The sequence below is a fragment of the Panthera tigris genome, chromosome A3, assembly GCF_018350195.1.
Source record: "Panthera tigris isolate Pti1 chromosome A3, P.tigris_Pti1_mat1.1, whole genome shotgun sequence".
NCBI lineage: Eukaryota > Metazoa > Chordata > Mammalia > Carnivora > Felidae > Panthera > Panthera tigris.
Window position 1 is genome coordinate 76,279,863 of NC_056662.1, and position 19,954 is coordinate 76,299,816.

Sequence of the window (19,954 nt, forward strand, 5' to 3'; positions counted from 1 at the left end):
ATTTATTTATTTATTTATGCCTCTTTGGTTTTATCTCTATTAGTAATATCCACTTTCTTTGAAACTTGGATATGCCTAAATTTTCTTCATCATACGTGACTGAACAATCTCTTATGTGACTTTTATTCCTAGGTGGCTAACCTAATTAATTGGGCATTGTTTTAAAACCATCCATAGGGAATTCTAGTCCTACATTTGGGTATCCATGGACTCACTATCTTGTGTGAGGCACGTGGGTGGAAAAGCACAATTTTAAGGTGTAATCTGGGAGTGACTATGCCATGCCTTTCATCCTCACACTAGATAGCTAACCTTGGCCACACAAACAAAAACAAAAATGAAGTGAAAGGAAGGAATATTATCTAGGTAATCAGGAAGCAAACCATGACATTAAGGATGAAAATGTCTTATTATCATTTGTGATGAATTTCCATACCCATTCTCTCATTACCTTCTCTAACAACCCAATGAAGTTCACATTGTTCACACAGCATATTACAAATGAAGAAACTGACCCTCTGCCAGGCTTTCAGAATCCTTCTGTAGGGAGAGGCAGGGGTAGGAGATAAATGAGGACCTATAAATTCTGGATCTGGTGCTTCTTCCTACCTCTCAGCCTTCGTCAGCTTTTCCTATTTTACAAGGAGAAGTTTTTTAACTATAGTTAATCTATTTGCAGGTCTGGTCTCATTGGTTTAGATCTCCAATTTACTTTATCAGGGTAAGTGGTTCCAAACCTGCCTCCCTAAGTTCTTGAGTTTTTTGTTTAAACAAGGCTAAATGGAAAGAAATGTCACGGTGGGTGGAAAATAACACGGGGCTGAGAGTTGGGAGAACAGATTTTTACATGAATTTGAGAGATAATTTTGGGCCATTCAATCAAATTTTATCTTATCTGTAAAATGAGGGAGTTGGCCATAGATATTGTCTAAGCCCCCTTCTGGGGATTTTTTGGTCTGTGTCATAAATTCCAGAAATTTCCTGAGCTCCTCAGTGTTCAAGGAGACCAATTCTCTGCTCCTGAGTGTGACCCTCTGGACACACTTCGGGTGCCTAGATTCCAGTCCCACTGGAGCAGTGCCCCAGCTCTGTCACCAAAAGCTAAGCAGGTAGAACCTCTGAGCTCCTGCCTTTTCACACAATGAGGATGCTCATTTTTGCTCTGCTGGCTTCACAGGGTGGTCTGAGGATCAAATGAGATGATAGTTGTGAGAACATTTTTTTAAAAAGTCCATGAACTTAAGTAATTAGTCTTTCATCACCTTCCTATAGCAGCTATCCTTCCCTCTATCTTCTTGTTCACCGGGCTTATCTGAAGGCTAATGAGGAGCGCTGAAAGGCTAGTGGTGAGCAGCCTCAGTTGGGGATGTCAGAGCTACATTTCTCTAGGGCATTAGGTCTGTAGGAGTCTAGGTACTCCTCAAACCCTGCTCATTCCTGAAGTTAAAGGAAGGTCTATGAGAAGACTCATGCACAACTAAATCATGTAGAAGGGAAGAAAAAAACAATACTATCCCTTAAAAAAATGTTTTGAAGTGTGAATGCCAGGCAGCCTGGGCATCTAATGGTGGCAAGAGAAAATGACCCTTGAGCTTAATAATTGGATGGCTGTCACTGCCTTTCAGCCATCCAGGCAGGGCAATTCCAAACCTACTCTCTGTCTCTCACTACAGTGAGATCTGGAGCCAAGCTTGTAACCCTTCTTGGCATGTCATTCGGATCTTTTCTCAGTTCCTTAATTATTTATTTATTATTATGAAGACATTACTTTGAATCTGGGCATGAGTACAAAACAGAAGGGGGAAAAAAAGCTAAAAATCAGAACCACAAAGGTTAGCCAAGTAAAGAGGTCTCCAAGTACCTTTCCCTCCATTTCCTCACTAGCCTCCCCTTCCTTCTTCCTTCTTTTGTCCACATTATGCACCCTGCAAATCTCAGAGCCACTACCCATCCATAATCAGACCTATTTGCAGGAGTTTAATTCAATGCACTTAATGGCCACGTTTAAAATGCAGCTGAATTTTGTTTTGGACCAATTGCCCATTTTTTTTCTCTCTTATCCTTAGTGACCTGGTCTGTTGAGTCTAATCTTTGTAGAACTTGTCAGAACTCCCTTTGTCAAAACTCAAGCACGACTTAAGCTTATTATGCAGTTCTGTTTTGGATTGTTAATCTTTTGTATTTATTTGTGTTGGATGGGTTTTGTATTTATCTAAATCCTATGTATGGATATTTTCATATTTGCCTGACTCTTATATATCAGGGACAGTGACATAGGTTGGTTCACTGGTGACCCAGGTTCCTCCTAATGCAGGATCACATTTGTCTATAGTTTCACAAGGCACTTCTCAGAAGGCATATTTGATATGAACAAGATAAATCATTCCTTTGACACATAGATATCAATGTAAGTGTCCCATGTGCCCTGAGGAATTATTAACTTAATTCATTTCCATGGGTATTTTAAAGAACCCCAATATTTATTGAACCTCTCAACAGTGTGCAAGTTACTGGGAGAAGGGAAAAGAAATATAGGAGATGATACCTCTTCTAAAGAGAGTTACCAGTTTGGGAGAAGAGGAGTCTTAACATACACAGATTTTTAGAGAAACAGACAATCAAATTGTGAATTTAGATGCAGAAATTCAGGGATAATAAATAGACCAATCAACTAGAGTGAATGGAGGAGGCTTTATTGAAAAGGAAGGATGTGACTAGGGCTGTAAAGCATAGATTGAGTTTGAAAAGGAGGGGAGAAAAATACACAATGAGGGAAGGGTATGACAGGAACAAATTTGTAGAGGTAGGAAGACACATGGTACAATACAGAAACCTGTGGCATTGGGCTCCAAATGGGGTACGGCAGGAGATAAGAGATGTGAGGGAGGCTGGGACCTTATTACCACAGGTTTGTGGCTGCAGTTAGAAGGGGCAGAGGTTTGAAACAAGAGCACAATACGTGGTTTTAGGAAGTCGAAAGTAGCTAGTGGTACACAGGGTAGATGAAAGAGAATAAATGGAACCAGACTGGATCAGCACATTTAAGTTCAGTAGGGAACGTGTCGGAGGAGGTAGGAGACAACGTGATGGCGAGAACCTGCTCCCCGCTGGACCCAAAGTGGAGGCTCCCCGTCCCTCCCGCGTACGTGGAATAAAGGTTCCGCACACCTTTCCCGCAGCCGGAGCCCTTTCAAAGGGGCAACCTTGAGAGAGCAACGTGTGGTATGGGTGGTACACGTGACTGAGCCGTGCTAAGGCCTCTTCCTAAACTTTAGGATCCTGGCGGGTGAGTGCGGATATTTACTGCCCCTCTGGCCAAGGAACACAAGCCTCCTAAGTAAGTTCTATTGATTATTAAACCGCCACTTCTGCATTTTCTCCCTGCCCTCCCTCCCCTGGGTGCCGGTTTCCGATTTCCCCTGGGGAAACTCCTGAGGCTGGGAACCAGCAGAGTCACGCTGTTTTACATCCGTTAAAAGATAAACTGAGGTATACAGTATTACAAATTTTAAGAGTTTGAGTAAAAATCAGTTTGATTTTGGCTGCGCGTCAAACCGGAAGTGGCTAGGGGCGCTCCAGCGGCGGTAGCGGCGGTGGCGGCGGCGGCGGCGGCAGCGACAGAAACCCTGAGAATGACTTTTATAGAGAAGATGCGGTGCAAAGCCAGGACATTTTTTGATTGGTTGTAGCTTAAGCAGTTGCCTTATTTGGCAAAGCCAGGTTGGCGGTTTGTGATTGGTTACCTTTAGGTTTCGGATTTCTTCACTTGGAGGCATCATAGGCTTAAATCTTGGTTTCAGGTTTAAACCATGGGCTGCTAAGGTATCAGAGCTCCCTCAGTCTAATGACCTCCTTGTTCAGTTAATTTAACACAATGTTGCAGGTTTTGTTTTTGGTTTTTTTTTTGCTAACATTATCTTGTGTGAGACTGGAAATAACCCAAGAAGGTAAATAGAGCGTGCCATGTTATTCCATTCTCTGTATATAGAAAGTATTGACTCAGTGATGTCAAATATTGTGCCCAAAGAGTGGCACTTCAGAAGTGATGGAATTGGGACTTGAATATGGGGATTCTGATTTTGTAACTGGACGCATGCTGTGTTATTGGGAATCAAAGAAATGCTGCCTTTTTTTTTTTTTTTTTTTTTTTTGGCTCATAAAATTGGTGGGAAGGAAGTTGGACAAGCAGAACGTTTTTACTCCTGAACTCAGTTCACTCCAGTTATGCAGACTCAGCTTCACACATTGCAGAGTCAGTTTCCCTGTGCATATCATTGCCCAGTTTCTTAGAATTCAAACAGGTATCTCTTAAGATGCTTTTTAAGACTTTACCTATTGACCAAGTATGGGTTGTTCTCAAGCCTTTGAGATAATTGCAATTTTTCTTTTCTTTTTTTACAGCCTAGGATGTCATTACCTGTTTTTATTTTGAGCCTCATTCTTAAATACCCTAGCAAGGATAAACTCAAGTGTTTAGGACCATTGACCATGACTGATGACTTTTTGTTCTTTAGAAAACTTTTTATAGAAGAGTAGTATTCTTCTATAAAGATGCACAAATCATAATTGTACAGCTCAGTGAATTGTTACATGTTGAATATACCCTGATCAAGACACTAAACATAGCAGTAATCCTAGAAGGACCCCCTCATGTCTCCTCCTAGTTGGCGGAGAGTTTATTAAATTGCTTATTCTTTCTTTCTTACTGTTTTGAACTTTATATACTAGTGATTTTTAAAATTTATTTATTTACTAATTTATATTATTATTTTTTTAAGTAAGGTCTGTGCCCAATGTGGGACTTGAATTCATGACCCCAAGATTAAGAGTTGTATGCTCTACTTACTGAGCCAGCTAGGTGCTCCTAGAAATACTAATTTTTAGATATATTATTGTTTTTATATTTGGTATACATATTTTAATGTCTTGAAGAGAAGGGCTCAAATTCTTTGATTCCTTTTAATATTAGTGTTTCCATATTTTTAGTCTTACATGTAAATATTTACTGAGTATGGTCTCTAGCATTATTATAGAGAGTATTGTCAGATTTAGGTAACCTGGAATAATTTTTATATAGCCTAATTTCAATTTTCAATGCTTTATGTACTTTAACAGTTGCTATTTGATTTCAGAGTTTCACTGCCTTAGACATTTTTCAGCTGTTTTTTCCTCTTTCATTCCAGACACAGTCTATAGACCTTATGATCATTATCACCTAGAGGGTTCTCATTCAGTTTGCTTTGCTAGACCTGTCATCTCCGTTAATCCAAGTCAAGGGAATTGATTATTTTTTTTCTAATTCAACATTTATATGTCAATAGCAAGCTCAGTGCTTGATTTCCTGTATTTAGGGTATATCCGTTAATGTCCAATTATAATCCTTTGTTACTACCGGCACAAAGCTTGTTTTTACTTTCACAAGGCTTGTGGAGTTTGTTACCTTCTTTGTACTATGAAATGTCTTTACAAAATACATCTTAGAACAGTACCCGTGTGAATTAACTAGCTTTGTTCTTTTAGCTCTCATAATTAAAACCCATGCATATGGAGATATTATTGTTCTATTGGTGGTGACCTGATTCTGTGGTCCCGACCTTGAAGACAGTGAATCTGAGTCAGGAGTCTTCTATAACCATTGTGTTTGACATTTTTAAAAATCTTGGTTCAGATGGCTGATTCTGACATCACTTCCTTTATTCTAAATGTTTTCCCCAAATTCTGCCCTGATCCTGACCTGTGGCTGTTTTGAGTAAGGGCTTGATTTGATACCTATGATCTTAGCTTTCTTCTTCCCTAACTATGATTAACCCACTGTACAGACTCAGTAGCAAAACCCTGGGAACTTCCCGTACAATATCCATGTGTAGGACTTCTGTTTTGCTTATGTGAACAGTCCAATTCTCATTCCTTTCTGACCAATGTGTGCATTTCAAGGCAAGCATACTCAAATTAAGGATTCCTTGTAATAAGGTTCACTTTTCTTCTGACCTAAAGAAGGAATGCTCCCTGAAAAAGGGAGAGGGGAGGCCCCTTTCTGCATGTCTTCCCACGTTCTCTCCAGGAAGGAGCAAGAGAGTCTTCAGGGACTTATTTCTAAGTGCAACACCTAGGTGTTGCCTGTGAGGAGTTAACAGTCCACTATCAGGAAGGAAAAATAAATCTTACCATTAGATGTTGAAGAATATAAACACTGGGAGGCTTGCTCTTTTTTCTCTTTCCTTTTTCTACGTAGAGTCTTTCTGTTGTTTTTTGTTTATGTTTCTGCTTCTCTCCAGAGTTCTTTTTCCTAGTCAATATGTTTCTTGATTTTCCCCCTCGATATAGCCAGCTAGATGGCAGTAGCAGGGGCCACATGAGTATTCTTAGTGTCCCTTTGAAGAGGCTTAAAAACTCACTGCAGCTGATAGGGAGGCCAGGAGGAGCCTTGGTACCTCGGGACGTTGGAAGGGTGGGCTGGGAGCTATCAACAGATGTGGATTGGCTATAGTTAGAAGGCAAGCCCTGCTAGCTGAGTCACTACTGTGGCTTGGTGAAAGTCTGCCTCCTGCAGGTTTACAGGCACCCTGGAAAGACCTTCATGGACTTGGTGATTCTGTGTCCTCCTGACAGGCATGTGTTCTCTTGCCAACCTACGTACGGCGAGCTTTTCTCCTTTGTGAATGAAGAAAAAATTACACTTTTTGGGTGAGACATTTGGTACTTTAGGTAGAAAGTCATAGTTGCATTCAAATCCCTTTCCTCTTTTGTCTAGTGGACATCCCTATCTTAAGATAAGGCACTTTCCATCAGTTTCTTGCCCACACAACAGACCCTACTCCTAGGAGAAGCACAAGACTTTTCACATGGCTAAGTGCAGAGCTCTAGGGTCCTTTTCCTGATAGCCAGAGAAAGCAGTTTTCCACAGTTGTGCACAAGCATTATCATTGAGAGTGGTTCATCAATCTATTAAAATAACTTGTGTTTTAACTTTCTTTGGCAATAACTACAGTCTGAATTCTCTGCACTGGGAGTTGTGACCAACAGTTGGTATTTGCAAAATGGCATCATTTACATGTGCTCATTTTCAGGACCTCTGTCAAATGATTAGTTCACAGGTTCTATTTTTGTTTTGAACTTAGGAAGGATTAAGTTTGAGAGTGTTTATTGTTTTCTAATGCATATTTTTTTTATCAAAGATTTCTTAAAGTTTTTTGGTTACATTTAATTATTATGTGACATTTGGGGTTGAGTTAGTATTTCTAATATTTGATCTTATTTTAAGAGTTGCTCTATAGATATAGAGCAGACTAATTCTTCACCTAAAATTCCAAAAAAGACAAAATTTTACATTTCCTTGCATAACTGTTAAGGAGGCAATACCATTTGGTCCCAGGGTTTTTAGGGGGCAGAGACGGGCTTGCCTTGGAGAGAGTTCATACTGCACATTTACTCAAGAAGGTAGTGGACAGATGAATGTTAAGATCCCAATCTCCAGTATTTACTGAATAGATTCTGGGGAATTAGTACCTCACTCCACAGCATGTGCGTGCGCACGCAAATACACACCACACACACACACACACACACACACACACACTCACACACGGAGACTTCAAGCTCTAGCTGAATCTGGTAGCATCTCTCTTCATGTTCTCTCCTTGAAAAGGAGTTTGCCTGTGACAGTTTCTTCTTTCTAATATTCAAATAAAAACATTTCTGTTGAGGAAGGGACTAGAAGATTAGGGTACTTCTACAAACCAAGATTTCCTCTTTTGCTCCAGAGTCATCCACATCCTATTTGATTCTGGTTTTGATAAAATACCAAAGCGAAAATGATTTATTTTAAAGATCATTTGATTTTGATTGCCAGTACACTCCTCCACTTGGTAATACTCAGCCTAATACCTTAATCGATTTTAATTCCAGGCTCCTCTGCCCTGTGCATGTCCTCTTGGAAGGGCGTACCCGCTGACCTCAGCACAAGATGAGCAACAGGGTTGCAGTGACTGGCCTATGTATTGACTTACTATGTCTGTATAGGCAAACCAATCCAATTGCATGGTGGTATTTGCTTGCCTCAAAAGGGACATTTTGAAACAAAAGAGGGAAATAAACGTGGGATAAAATTGGTTTTTACTTGATTATTTCATGATTAATTTGTTGATTCTTACCAATAACAATTATTAGGAACATTCAGTGCTCCTGGTGCTGGGATTATGAAGGCAAAGGAGATACACTCCTGCCATCCGTTTGCGTACTCCAGTCAAGAGAGGAAAATGGGTTCATAAAGAGATGATGAGAATCATATGCATTAAGGTTAGTGCTGGACACCCAGGGGCTTATGGGAGCATGGGAAAGGGGTCTGTAACCCTGCCTGAGGTTAATGGTAGAGGGGATGCGTGGGGAAGGCTTCTTGTAGCAGCTGACTCATAAGTTTAATATAAAAGGATGAATTTGAGTGAAAGAGATGAATGAATCAAGGTGGGGAGAGAGGAGAGAATGGTATTATTGGCAGAGGATACAGTATTAGCAAAGCTTTGGAGTTCGGAAAGTGCACATGCATATGGAGGGAATATCAAGCAGTTTAATGTTGCTTAAGGATAAAGCAGGGAGAGGGAAGGATGAGAGATGAGGCCAGATAATTAGGCCGGGTGTTGTCTGCCATTTTAAGGAGTTTGGACCTTTTTCTGTAGCTGGTGGGGTGCCAGGAAAGTTTAAAAGGGGACACGGCTGGGCTCTTCTTCTAATCTGATCATAAGTTCAGTTCCTTCCTGCTTTGAGGAACTGCTGGGTATTTGTCAACCCAATGGTGTTGGAGGTATTTTTCCCCTGATGAGTGGACAAGCCGAATTCTTCAGAGAGATGCTGCCTGACCCATATGGCCCACTGACAGTTTGACAGTTGACAGCTTTTAGTCAGACTAGACTCACTTAAGCTGCTTACCCATCCTGAGGCGTGCATGCGGCCAGAGCCCGGACTTCACATCATTCTGGCTGTCTTAATTGGGCACTAATTAAATGTTTTGGCTGGAAACCTCTCCTTGCCATGGCTGAATGGACTCATTTGAGGCCAATATTTCAGGGAAACATCTTGTTAGGCTGATCTGATTCCCTGTTTAAAAAGAAAATGCACATATTCAGTTGTTTCTTCTTATTTTTCTTCTTTTAGAAAAAAACTAAAAGTTTAAAAGGATGTGTGTATATATGGATATCTATCTATCCATCTATCTCTGTGAGTGTGCATGTGTATATTCACATGTATATGTACATACATATTCACGTATAGATAATATATATAACATATATATGTATGTATGTACATATATTATATATTACATATATATTATATATAACATATACATACACACACATACACACATATGTGTCAGAATAGGAACTTATAGAAAGAACAACTTTGCAGTTAGGAGGCTAGAGGTCACATCTAAATTTTATTTGAGATTTAGTCTAGGCTAAAAGTAGTTAATCTGTTTATGGCTTAGTTTCTGTATTTGTGACAGAGTTGTGAAAAAGACACATGAGAATTTTATCATAATAGTTAAGAATGAAATCTGAGGGTGCAGATGATTCATCTCTAATCCTAGGAGATGGGGGAGCCTGGCTTGCTCAGTTGGTGAGGCATGCAACTCTTGATCTTGGGGTTGTGAGTTCAAGCCCCACACTGGGGGGGGGGGGGTACAGATTACTTAAAAGGAAATTAATCCTAGGAGATGGATGGATGGACCAAGATCTGTTTTCTACCTTTTCTTAGCTATTACATGCTGACAAGGATTTCTTTCTCAAATCATTCCAAAAGCAGAGTAGATAGCCAGTGTCTGGGGTTCAAAGGGCCACTTTTCAGTCTACACTGTGAAGTATGCCAAGAATGCCTGCAGTGTCCACAAGAAGAGCAGTAGGTGCAGCAAAATACATTGAAGCAAAAACACTGAGTAGACCATCCGTCTGTGGACCTTCAGGAGCTGGTTATACTGCTATTGAAGGTATTGGCATGGACTATTGATTTGAAATAGGTATCATTATTTGTTGAGAAATCCTTCCACTTGCTGAAACTAAGCTGCTCATGAATTTTGCTTTTCTGGTAAAATAAACTTTGTATTATAATAATTTTTTTTTCTAAAATAATGATGGTATTATTGTATTAAACAATGACTAATGTGAACATGGGGATTTTCAGAGGTTAAAATTAATTCCTAAATTATAATTTTCTATGAAGAAATAGAATTAGATAATAGGGTTGGAAGATGATTTCTCGTCTGGAAAGGAAAAATAAAATGTGCTCCAGTTCGTGTGTCTTCACTCTTTCAATTAGCTTAATATTTATTAATGTATATTGTATCTGGTAAGTATAGGTTTATAAGGCAAAACTTCATCAATTAGCTATTCTTGAATTCATTTGCATTTGATTACTAAGAAGTAACTTGTTCACAATCAACAATTGTAAAACAGCACAGTATAGCACTGCCTGAACTAAAGTAGATCTTCAAAACTTCTTTGATGTGTGTGCTTCTTTAGGTCTTAAGGACACATTAAAGTGTATGTTGAGCTTTCTAGAATTCACTTTATTTAATGAGAAATGTTTTCCTTCTTGTTTTGCCACTACCTTCCTCCTCCATATCCACTCCCCCTCCCTTTTTTGTTCTGAGCAATGATTCTGTGTGTTCTTTTCCTATTTAAAATTTAAAGAGTTACATTTGGGAGAGGAACAATGTAGGGAAAGGAAACCCCTGGAGTGTGTCTGATGTGATCGTTCTCCTCTGTGCCACCATTTTTCCTCCCGCTGTGGGAGCGCTAAATGATAATGCCTGATACCTTCCTGAATAAAGCCTGACACGGTTTCCAGCTGTGAGCATGTGATCAGTTTTTATGTTTGATTTTTGCACACAAGTATACTACTGCAAGCATGTCCACAAACTACTTCACAAATGCTTCAGGGAGGAATTGCTATTGAGTGAATCAAACATTAAACAGACACTGAGTGATTGCATTACAAAACTACATTTATTTTAGAAAACCATGTTTCTAGAATCTTTAAAAATTAATTTCTATAAAATGGTCAGGTATAACCAGACAAGTAACCCTCAATAAATTTGCTTTCAGTGTGAGATTCCAGTGTGAGATGAGTTGTCCAATAGAAAAAAAGATTATGCTGCTCCCTATACTTTGCTATAATGATTAAATTTGATTATAATTATGCAATGGGTTGATTCATTTGTGAGAAACATTGACTAATATATTATGTCATCTTAAAATGGAGTCTCATAGGCTGTAATTTTTAAATCCATATTTTTCTTGAAGCAGGATATTGGATACATATGATCCTCGGTTTAGTGACATATTTTGGCAATATTATAGTCTTATATTTCAGACATTGTATTTTAACATCTTTTGTATGACAGACAATATATATTTCTTGTTGTTATTTATGAAGTTTGTGGTATGCCATGATGCTTGTTAAGCACTAAAATTTACCATATACTTCTTCCTGGCTCACTGATCAGTATAGGAAAAAAGGGGAAGAGGGTCCTGAAGGAATACACTAGCAGACAAAAAAGAAGCTATTTTACTTTTAGTGATAAGAAAGTTCAATCACTGGTTCCAGTTTAATAGTTTGGACATGGAGGGGAAGCACATAATTTATAAATTAATGATAAGTACCTATAGTATCCACTCTCATGCCAAATTCTTGGTTTTCTAAATCACACTGCTTGACCTCATGCAAGCACAAGGTCAGGTTTGGGGGCTACTCCTTGTGTATCAGGTGTAATACTAGATTCTGAGGAAGGAATATTACATTTAGAGAGAGTCAAAATATCAAAACTAAAAAAACAATCAAGCATTCTGTTCCAAACTTCAACTTTTTAAGGTGTGGTTGAAATAAATCTTTGCAACATGAAGAAAATGGCGACAGTCTGGCGATAGTTCTGGAATGACTCTGTTAGTGACTACATTTTGTTTGTTTTTAACTTCATATACATCTACTTTAAACTCCAACTGAACATTTCTAGTGATGATTACTTGTTTTCTATTATCGTAGAAATCTGGCATTTCCTGATTAGCCTAGTAATTGACAGTTTCTAGTTACGTCTGTACTGTGGGTGACAGCATTAAATCACCGTAGACATTTAGTCATCATCTTTAGGGTGAGTCATTACAGTTCCAAAGAAGGTAGATAAATAAAGGAGAAAAATTGCAGTTAGTCATTAAAACTTTTGCAGAGATAAGGAAACTACGTACCGACATAAGGAAACTACGTACCGACATTGCTTTCATGAATTTTCCTTACTAACATGCTGGCAAAAGAACAATGCTAGTCATTCACACAAACACTGAATCTATGAATTTCTGGCAATTGAGGATTGTTCCCAGTCTTGTTTTGGATTTCCGTAAGCTATTAACTATTCTCTGTCTCTCAATTCCTCTCTCTGTGGACACATTACACATGCTCACACATGTACAGTATATATGAAAAATATACATATGTAAAAATGCATGTTAAGTATATTTGTTGAATGTACATACATTAAATGAATGTGACATATATTAACATAAATATATTCAAAGTATGTTAAATATGTGTATATGTGAGATATTTATTCATCTATCTCTCCACCCATTTATCCCTGTGATTAGTAAATGGACATCTTTCTTCTAATTAGTACTTAGAATTTAAAAATATGTATATGGTGTTTGGGGAATGATGGGACATTGGTGTATGCATTTGCCAAGATTAAAACTTTCAGGACTGGTTGGAATATGGGTAATGGGAGGAGGGAAGGGGCAGTAGAGAATCACCAGATAATTTACAGTAACTGAGGCAGTCTGTACATGAGCAGATTGGACTCTGTCTAGTCATTCTACATTTGGACACTTCAGTCTTTTTCTTCTATTCATGCAGATAATAATATTTCTTATCCCATATATGCCAAGCTGCCATTCCCAGACAGCTGCCAGAGACCAGATATCTTGCAGTTTATAACATGCATAGGTGGATAAAGGGAATGTCCCTGTTTTATGTACCATTTAAAGAGGGGAAAAGCTCTGCCTGAACCTACCCCCTCTATTCTTCCCCTCATGTTTCATTGGCCAGAGCTGTGGCACTTGGCCTGTGTTTCAACCAATTACTTATGGTACACATGAGTCTTTTCTGAGGCAGCAAAATAGAGGACTGTGGTCAGTTCAGAATAGGAAAGACAGTCATCTAGAGCTTTTCTTAGTTTAAAATAAGCAAGAACCTTTTTGTCCCATCAGGGTTTAGCATTTTATGGTGCCATTGCAAATATCTAAGTCCTGTCTGATTTAGAAAGAAGACAGTGGCTTTTAGAAATTTTTATTTTAAGTCATTCAGAAGTTCTTTTGAAGTATAAATTAATAAAATGTAAACAGTTTACCACCTTATATTTTAGGTAAATCTAGATTCGTAATCTGCTCCTACCACCACTGGTTCCCAATTAAACAGCCAAAAGAGTCAGTCCTTAGAATGGATTAATGACCTGCAAAATTCCATTTAAACATAGCCATTCTTGAGTTTTATTAGTGGAAAAATACAAACTGGTCTGTGGTCATGGATTATTACAGATTCACTCCAGACTGCTGAATTGAACTCTGATGAACCTGTGACACTCTCCATTAAACCTCAAAATGAGCTTTCTCTTAATTGGGGAGTAGGAAGGGAAAAGTAAACTAGTGGCTGGTAAATGCCAGACTTGTGAATCATTGCTTTATTTTGGACAGAGTGTTGAAACATTTTTAGATGTGCATGGAGGTAAAGGAGAGGGAGTGGGGAAAGAAGTTTATTCATTTATTAAGCCCAGCTCTGTTCTAGGCAATAGTATTTAAAAAAATTAAATATAATATGAAAAGAAGGTAGTATTATAGTCATTTTTAGATGATAAGATTGGCTTTAGAAAGGTTAAGTGACTTGTGCCAGACTAAGTAACTAGAGGTGGATCTAGGATTAAAACAGAAGTATTCCATAGATATTTATTGACCTAAGCTCTCGAATTTAGTAGTGAAGAAACCAGATGTGATCTTTGCCCTTCTGGGGCCCACAGTCTAGGTGGCAGAGACCAATATTTTTAAAAAATCATTAAAAATGTACATGATTATAAATTGTGACAAAGCTTACGAAGAAAAAGTGCAGGGTATTCTCACAGGGGGACATCATTTCCATTGGTGTTTCCATTGGAACATGTAAGTGGAGACCTAAAAAGTGAGATGATATCACATAAGTGAAGAATGGAGGCAGTTCTCTTCTCTGTGAATAATTGGCCTATGTTAGGGCCCTAGGTGGGAGCTGACAACTGGCCAGTGTGACCAGGTCATAGTAACTGAGGGCTGGTGAGATGAAGCTTGAAAATAGGACCAGCTTTTTGTAGAGCTTTGTAAAAAGCCATGATAGGGATTTAGATTTTTACCTTAAATTCAGAGGAATATCATTGAATCAGGGGATGTTATAATGAGATTTACAAAATCATTCCTGATGCCATGTAGGAAACGGATTGGAGAGATTTCTTTCATATCTAGGTAATTTCAGTAAATATTTAAAGTTATATATGTCATAACTACTTGTGTCTAATTAGTGTTAGTTAAATGAATGAATGAATAAATGAATTTCCGGACCAAATGTGGAACAATGCTTTAAAGATAAAAAACTGAAGAAAGAATTACCTCCTAAAATGGCTCTGAGAAATTATTACTACACAGTTCTACTGACAAAATGAAATTTACCTATTTTAATTTTTTTCTACTCTGTTATGCTTTTATACTTTAAGAGATTGAGCTTTCCAGAACTGTCTGCTTAAATTAAATTTGTTTGTTTTTTTGGAAACCTTGGCTTTCTTTAAATTAAAGTTTCCTAATGCTAAATACCTAGCAAGCTGCCAAGTAATTTTAGAGTAGAAGAAACTAGCAGCCCAAAATGTGCCTACAGTTTTTAGAATTCAAAATTATAACTGATTGGTCTGTATTTGTGTCTTTTAAGATATAGAAGATGTATTTAGAAGTTTCCTAGTTCCTTTTCCTTTAAGTGGAGATATTAATGAGCTTATCAGGGATGTAGCAGTGTTTTATGAAGAAATTATTACCAGGGGAATATGCATATTCATGTGTACATAAAAAACCAGCACCGACCCTGAAGGTGTCCAGTACATTTTAAGCGCTTTTGGCAGTTGTGTGATCCACAGATGAACTATCCATATCCTTTAAAAAACAAAAATGAAATAAAAAGCAGAATTGGAAAGCCTACACAAAAGATCACGTAACCCACCCATGTTTATATTGCAAGCAGATCATCACCTAAACTTTTTGAAGCAGGTGATCTCATTTTCAAGGAGGGACAATGTCTCTCCCCACTGGACATGCAAATATGCTAAATCCAGATCATAGAGCGCCTGTGATAATCTCCTTGTGAGAAGATCTAAAGCAAGTGACTGTGTGGGCTTTGTACTCCCAGGTACCCCCAGGTTCAGACATTTAAATATGCTGTCCTCTCTGTCTGGAATGTCTCCTCTCCACCTTATATTTACCCTTCAAAATGCAGTGATGCTACCTTTTCAGGGTAGCCTCCCTTGAATTTTCCTTTAGGTTAAATTAGATTACGTTCCCTTGTTATGGACTCTCTGAGCACCATGGCATTTATCACAGCTGAAATTGTACAAGTATTTGCTTAGTTATTTGATTAATATCTAGTTTGTGAACTCAGTAAGGTTAACGACAGTGTCTGTTTTTGCTCAATGGCATCTGGTATATGTGAGTGTTACCAAGGTGAAGGCAATTGCTATCTCCATCAGTGTTGTAATAAAGTAGTGTTTTCAAGATATTTCTCACCAAGATTAAGTTCATTATGAAATATGTCTCATTACTTTTTAGAACTCCATACCAGTTCCTTCTCCTTTTTCAAATAAATCAACCAAAATCATGACTTTTGAAAGCTTTTAAGCAGTGTTTGTGACCTATGCATAGAAATTCATTTACATCATGACCCATACCTGTATGCATCATGCATATGAATAAAAGCTTCACACAAAACTTCTGTTCTGCTGCAAAAACTTTTAGTCCATTCTTAAAAAAAAAAAAAGAAAAGAAAACAAAAAAGAAAAAGGATGCTGATTGTAAACCAAAAAACTGATTGTATCTTTCACTAACAGGTTGTAAGGCAATACTAGAAAAGCACTAAACTGTTGATCCAATTAGGGTTCTCTCTATTACAAAATAAATGACTCAAAATTAAAATTTTCTATCCATTGATAGTATTACACATGCTTCTGATTTTTCTCCTTTATTCTGCGTCATCCACATTTTTGTTTTACAATCAAGCATATTGCATTTGTCATCAGAAAAAGATTAGTAAAATAAAATTAGTGTCCAGTTGTTTTGTCACTGATATAATATATTCTTTGATATTCTAAAATTCTAAATCTTCTCACTAACTTCTCAATTCACATTCGTCTCATCTTACCAGGATTTCTCTTCTTCAAATCTTCATACAATCCTTCAACTTTCAATTTGTACTCTGAAGAGCTATTATGTAAAACTGGTTTCCCAGCCCTTCTTTGCAAAGTCTCACCCACTCACATCCAATATATAGATGCTCTGAAGACAAGTACTGTGGGTGTCGCTTACAATTTAGATGATCAGCTTCTACCCAGGAAATACACTTATTCCAGTATTCCAGTCTGCATGTATAGTACAAAGTACATTGTGTTGTTTGTGTTTAACATTGTTTGTTAGTATCATTATCAACATAGTAATGTTATTAATAGTATTGTCAGAAACAACAGCAATCACCAAGATAACAGCCTTAACAACAGTGGCATTTACAGTATGCCATTATATTAATTATCACAATGGATCTGACAGGCTGCTCCGAAGAATTCACATTAGTGAGTAGTTTATGATTTTAAACTCAAGAGGAAAACTAGAAGCTACATCAATCCTAATATACCCTTGTCTTCATGTACCTCCCACTTTTTCTAAGTTTAAAAAAACAAAGAGGAAAATGATAAAAACTATTACCAGACCAAATTTATTAATGGAATTAAATAACTTGTTAGCTCTGTAATAAAGGAATATGACAAAGAGTGTTTTTTGTTTGTTTTTTTTTTTTTTTCCTCTCCATAATTTGATCAGTGTCACTGTCTGGATACAAGCAGTTCATCAGAAGGGAATGTGCATGGGGCACCTGGGTGGCTTAGTTGATTAAGCGTCTGACTCTTGATTTTAGCTCAGGCCTTGATCTTAGGGTCATTAGTTCAGGTCCTGAATTGGGCTCCATGTTGGATGTGGCCTACTTATTAAAAAAAAGGGAATATTCATACTCAACAAGGGGAAGCCATGAAAGGTAGGTTCTTGCAAATTTAATATTTCTAAATATAATTAAGTTGAGAAAATATTTTCCTCTGTTGGAGAAAAGACTGGCCTGTTACCTGTAAGTTAGTTTTATAATTTTGCTTGCTGTGGATTTTGTAGTCCTGAACATTAGAAATGGGATAAAAGTCATTATCAGTGGAATGTCTTCCTGATCTAAATAGTAGAACTGAACTTCACAAAGGAATTTTATTCCTTTTGTGTAAATGAAAAGGTGATTGTAGTTTATGAAATGAACTTCTAATCCTGATTCTGAAAGCTTGTTCATTTACCCATCAGTAATTTACTTATTAATTTCTGTGGCACTGGACAGATATGAATACTGTCCTAGTGATTAGAGGTTCCTAGAAAGCATGAAGTTATCTGGTTGATTATTTACAGATTTGGTTACCATAGAGGCAGTTGTCTTTACTCTTTCTTATCTGAGATAATTATTAGATCAAAATAGACAAAATTTACCAGCTGTCTTCTTTGATGGTCTGCTATTCAACTAGCTTTTTTTTTTTTTTTTTTTTTTTTTTTTTTAAGTGAGCACTGTGCCCAGTGTAGGGCTTGAACTCAAGAGTTGCTTACTCCAACAACTGAGCTAGCCAGGCACCCCTCAACTAGTTTCTATCAGAAGCCTGCATCACTGACGGCCTTTTGAAGGCAATGAGTATGTGATATTAAATGCTAGAAATAATTACGGTTAAGCAGCAGTCTAAAGTACATGACACATAGCCATTTCTAATTTCTAATAGGATAATCTTATTTTGTATTTGTTTTTGGTGTCATAAGAATTAAAATTGGTTAAATAAACTTTATTTGTATTGTTAGGTTTTTGTTTTTAGTTGTGTCTTGTATTTATTTATTTAAGGTATAATATATAATTGCATTGGATTTGTTGAAGATACTTAACCTAGGGCTAACTCATATTATGGCTAATTTGTAACACATGGTTAGTGAGGCAAACGACCTTTATCTCAGATCTTAGGAACTAAGTAAGATTCGGCATATTTAATACTGTGCTTGAATTGTAAAAAAAGTACTTAGATAACTAAATTAAAACACAAATGCAGGTTCTTTGTCAAATCAATATGCAAGAGTTGCATCCAGCTGAAATGCTTTTTAGGCAAGATGGCTGTCCATAGTCATTGGCCTTATATGAAAGGAAAAACAGTCACTGATAAACTAAAATAAGTCATTCTTCTGAATCTATTAGAAGCAAATGGTGAAGAGACTTTTCATTAGACATTTAAAAATTTTTTTTAATGTTTATTTATTTTTGAAGGAGAGAGAGAGACAGAGCGTGGGCCGGGAGGGGTAGGGAGAGAGGGAGACACAGAATCCAAAGCAGGCTCCAGGCTCTGAGCTGTCAGCACAGAGCCTGATGTGGGGCTCGAACTCAAACCGTGAGATTATGACCTGAGCTGAAGTCAGACACCCAACCGGTTGAGCCACCCAGGCACCCCAGACATTTTTAATAAAAGTGAGCAGCTCTTGGAAAATTCCAAAGGAAATATGCACATAGCATCAGATGGAATGCACATTATAGATGGCTGTGCCAACTTTACTGGTTCAAAGAAGGCAAAATGTTAACAGAAACTCATCTCAAGTCAAACGCTGAGGCCTAGTAGTTAGTGCTTTAACATAAAAAAAGATTTCTAGACTTCCTCTTATTTATTTTCAGCTCTTTCTTGGGGAGACTCAGGAATCATAGTGATGCTCCTCTTCCCTTAAAATATTGGAGGGGGGACACCCGGCTGGCTCAGTCGGTTTAACGTCTGACTCTTGATTTATGCCCTGGTCATGATCTCACAGTTTGTGAGTTTGAGCTCTGCTTTGGGCTCTGTGCTGACAGCGTGCAGCCTGCCTGGGATTCTGTCTCCCTCTCTTTCTGCCCCACCCCCCTGTTTGTTCTCTCTCTCTCTCTCTCTCTCTCAAATAAATAGAAACATTAAAAATAATATTAAGGGAATTTGAGGCTTAGGTGTGTTCACATGTCTCTCCCAGTATGACAGAACTGGGCTGAGAACTCAGGTGTCCCCACTTCCAGTTCTGGCCTTCACCCATTATGTCACACAGAATCTAACATTTATTTGCAACCTCTGTTTGTGTGTTTGTTCCATTAAAGCACTTTGCTGACTGTGGGGATTCAAAAGATGAAATGAAAAGTGGAATTGTGGTAAGTGAACCCGAGGGACAACATCCTGTGTTCACTTTGGTCTAAAATTCTTGAATTTATGGGAAGGAACTTAGATAATTCTAATGAGTACTTACACCTTCTTATCTTTTTAAAAACTGTGCTTTCATAATGTGTAATAGAATCTGTTTTTTGAGACATCTTCTTTTGAGAGAAAACCCAGATTCTCCCCAAATCCTCTGAAACCTTTCTCTCAGTGTTCGGTCACTGCTATTAAGTAAAATGTACTTTAGTCTAAAGAACTGGGCAGATGTTAAAGACTTTCGTGGTCCCCACCAGCCAGGGGGTTCCTCTGTTTGTTATTTCCCGGCTGCTTGGCACGTTCTTGTGACATACAACAAACCTCCATTATAAAGGATTATATGATGAGTCAACAAGCATGTGAAAGATAGCAACCAAATGGTGACTCCCA

General features: G+C 37.8%; 1 long non-coding RNA gene across 1 annotated transcript in view; it reads left to right on the forward strand.

Moving 5' to 3' along the window:
• Window positions 1–3,094: 3,094 nt before the first annotated feature.
• Window positions 3,095–19,954, forward strand: part of LOC122237324 — a 29,120-nt gene continuing 12,260 nt past the window's right edge. Inside the window, exons 1-2 of the long non-coding RNA XR_006215735.1 lie at window positions 3,095–3,337; window positions 8,167–8,295. This is a non-coding gene — a long non-coding RNA (uncharacterized LOC122237324). The remainder of the gene's footprint in view (window positions 3,338–8,166; window positions 8,296–19,954) is intronic.